Raw genomic sequence first — 4,228 nt, forward strand, 5'->3', positions numbered from 1 at the left:
AACTTCTATTTTTTAAAATGATATCATTAAACCATTCCCACCACTTATTATCGCAACTACTCATCATTTACATCTTCCCCGTTGTAACACCCACACTTGAGTACCAATAAATATAATAATAATAATAAGAATTATAATGATGATAATATAAGTCCCATAAATTTAATGGATATAATTAGAGCAACGGATTTTTATTTTTAAATTTGGATGAATTAAATTAGAATTTTAATACTAGATAAAAAAATAATAAAAGAATCTATTAAACTATGTTTAATTAGTTTGACTTTCAAGCATTTAATTGAGGTAAAAAAAGATAAATTATTTTTCGTAAATGTCGCACTCAAAATTTCTCTAAATATAAATATATAAATTAAATTTGCCTAATTTGAGGCTATAAAAATAATTATTTTGAAGAAATTATTTGATGGGAAAAGGTAAAATTTTAATTAGCAAGATGGTATTGGATTCAATTAGAAAATAGTCAACAAATTAGTTAATTAAGTTAATTTAGTGTTAGGATTAAATTGAAATTTATATTTGAGATAAGGGCTAAAAGTATAATTGAATTAGTATATGGGGTTTAAGTGGAAAATATACTAATTGGAATTTCTATAAATATCTATGTCGGTAGGGGCATTATGGTAATATTATAATTAAGGACATGGATAAATAAGTAATTTTATATTTATAATAATTATAATTTAACCTAAATTTTAAAGGATTAGGGAGCAATTTGAAAGATCAAAGAAAAGCTGGAGGGTTAATTTAGAATTTACAAAGGGGTAATAGCTGACGACTAAAGGATTAAGGGATTAAGGGAGTATATGGCTCAAAAAAGAAAGAAAGAAGAAAGGAAAGAAGAAGAAGAAGACGAGGAAGGAGAAGGAGGTAGGACTGCCATCAATAGCGGATGGTGAAGGAGACTCACCTGAGGGTAGTGGCGATGATCGGAGATGCAGCTGTCAATGGCGAGCACGCTAGTGGCAATGGCAGCAGTTGGGGACAATGACAGACGGTAGGGAAAAAAAAGAAGGCATCAGCCTTTTAGACGTCGTTCATGGCGTTTTCGATGATGGTAGCCACTATTTTTGGTGGCAAACGACTCCCCTCGACTTGAGCTTCAAATCGGCACTGGTAGTGCCGAAATTGGTGGCTCGACTTAAGAGTTATAGTGGAGAGAGAAAATTGAGCTGTTTCGATTTTTCAAAATTTTCAGCTAATGTCGTTAAGATTCAGGTGATCAGAAGACACATTCAGGCTCTCCTCATCACGAGCTTTCCGATGACACCAAGTTCGTGGCAATCGGACTCCGTTGGAAAATCAACAGTTGGGAATTGTCGATGAGATTTCGGGATGATTGGAGGCGGAAAATCATACGTTGGACTAGTTCGCTACGAATTATTTCGAGTTTGTAGACACACCCGGTATTTTTAAAATTTGTTAATTAAAAATTTTATTGGTATTAATTGGAAAAAAATAATTAAAGGTATATATATGTAATTAAATTTGTACCATTGAAATTGAATAACTTGAGGAATGAGATAATTTTATAACACCTTATATTGGCTGCTTTATAATTATTAATAATGTGAAGCTAAATAATTAGAATAAATAATTTAGTGACCTTAAATCGATAACTAGAAATTCTAGTAATTTATTTAAATATTTACAATTGAGATTTTAACTAAGTGATTAGTTTATAATTAAAATTGACTTTGTTATTAGTAAAAAATAAAATGATAGAAGAGTATTATAATTGGTTAGAATAAACAAATACAATAAATTATATTTAGGTAATTAGAAGAAACAAGAGGAATTAATATCAACTTTTAAATAAATAATATTGATTGGTATAAATTAAATAGTTTAGATATGATGCTTAATTGGTGAGGTAGAATAGTTATTAATTTTGAATATTCAAGGTTAATTATAATGGCTAGTAAATAAATATTAATATTGGAAAATAAATTAATAGGAATAATAATTATTATTAAAATAATTACTGATCGATATAGAGAGAAATAATTATAAGGAGAATTCTTGTGTTGAACAATATTAGACAAGGTAAAAATAATAATCAGCAATTGTGAATGATAAAATTGCTTTGATCAGAAGGAAATTTAATTTAATAAAATTTATTTTTGAGATCTCGGTTGGAAATTTTTGTGGATTGTATGATGTGAATTTTCTTTCAAGTCTTGGACTCATTTTTATAGGGGAAATTAGTTTGTTTTATAGGGGAGATGCTATCAAATATTCGATAGATAATTTATAAGATTATGCTAAAATAAGATTAGAATTTAAAGAGTTGGAATTAGATTTTAGATATCGAATAATAGATGTTGTTTAAGGGTTATTAGAAATGTATTTAAGATTAATTCTACAGTATATTTATTCGTGAATTATAGGGTTCTGCCTTCGAATAGCTATCCAGAGAGAATTAGGTGGAAATTAAGTTAAGGTATAGTTGGTTGAGTCCTGCATACCAGATGAATAGATAAACCTATAATATTGTATTTTTCAATAATATGTTATTTATATTATATTCTTATGATATGTTGGAATGTTACTACTGAAATAAATTGCTTAAAATGCAATTTAGAAACTCTATGTTTTCTATAGAAATCAGATCAGGAACAGAAAATGGTATTTTGGTTTTATTATATATATGTGAATATGATTTTACTTAGCTAGATAAATGAGTATACACTCATTTATGTAATCTATGATATCACACCTTGAACGTTGGGTGTCATCAGATTTTACTATCTTTGAGACAACGCTTAGTATACACATCGCTTTCAGGGTATATACTAGGTGGTGTATTATAGCCTGGCCTAGAGAAGCGGTCTGATGAGGGCAGAAAGTGGATGCCGGGCAAGGATAGGGTGCTTGGACAAGAAGTGACTTCTGGCAGACTTCTAGGATGATAGCACTCTAAGGTATGATGGTACATGAATGAATCGAATTGCACATCAAAATGAGATGGGGAATGGTTAATAGCATATATATAAAGAGTTGGAACTAATCACATGAAGCGCCTTTTGGTTGTTTAGTTGTGGAGTTGCAGGAACTCCAAAGTGAATTATGCTTGATTTGAAAAAATTTCAGAATGGCTGACCTCCTCGGAAGTCCTGAAATCCGCTAAGGGGAAAAAGACTGTGAGGCCAGTAGAGCCAAAACGAATAATATCTCATGTGATATGGTTCCGGGTTGTTGCATGGTGCCTTTCGAGACATTGTCTACACGCGTATGACTAGAATTTGCACTTTGGGTACATTTATGAGTGTATATTATTTTTGACTGAATTATTTATTACTGTTTTTCTTTAGTATGCTATTAGAAATTAAATTAGTAGCGGAATTTTTTTTGGATGGAATCAAGATTATGCAATTAATTAATTTCAGACTAGAAAATGATTTGTAGTTTCAGATACATATGGAAGTGATTATTATTTATGTAGTTCTATAAAATTTCATTTGTCTAGCTATAATTATTTTATCAAATATTTACGTTCAGAATTTAGCAATATATTTCTCTAGTAGAAAAGTATTCGAGAACAGTATGGTATTGTATGCATTTTTAATACAAAGCTATGAATGTTTTCCTTTGTTATTTATTTATTCTCTTATTGAGTTTTTACTCACCCTTATTTTTTTCCACCAGTATTATGCAAAATGTTTAAGAATCAGATCAAGTTTGAATCAGTAATAATTAGAGCTTCGAGTTACTAGACTCCATGGTCCGGGAAAGTAAAAACAGAAAATTAGATAGTTAAGCCCAGTTTGGGCAGGATTGTTACACCTGCCACTCCACCGTCACCACCTTCTCACTCTTTTTTTGTTTTAGCCATTCCTAATAACAAACTCATGAAATCCAATAATCCAATATTACTATTGCCTCTCCCTCATTGTCAATCACTGCCACCACCCCTATCGCCTTTAGATATTAATTAATTATACTTTGACCCAATTCTTTTTTTTTTATCACTGGAGTTTACGTCATTAAAAAATCTAAAAGCCAAAAGTTAAAATTAATATTAAGATATGATATTAAAATTTAAGAAAATTAAAAAATTACGTGATAGCTTTGATAACAAGTGCAAGATATAATATATATATATATATATATATATATTTTTTTTATAATTAAGCTTTAGAAAAACTAGGGTCATTTTTTTCAAATACATAGAGGGCTTATGCGATTTTTAGACCAAACATGAAGAGCA

General features: G+C 29.7%; 1 long non-coding RNA gene across 1 annotated transcript; it reads left to right on the forward strand.

The window, feature by feature from the left end:
• Positions 1 to 717: 717 nt before the first annotated feature.
• LOC107261711 lies at positions 718 to 3,379 on the forward strand. The gene is made up of 2 exons (XR_001535627.3): positions 718 to 1,424; positions 2,806 to 3,379. It is a non-coding gene; the product is annotated as an uncharacterized LOC107261711 (long non-coding RNA).
• The last annotated feature ends 849 nt before the right edge of the window (positions 3,380 to 4,228 follow it).

This window comes from Ricinus communis, chromosome 7, assembly GCF_019578655.1.
Source record: "Ricinus communis isolate WT05 ecotype wild-type chromosome 7, ASM1957865v1, whole genome shotgun sequence".
In the NCBI taxonomy this organism is placed as follows: domain Eukaryota; kingdom Viridiplantae; phylum Streptophyta; class Magnoliopsida; order Malpighiales; family Euphorbiaceae; genus Ricinus; species Ricinus communis.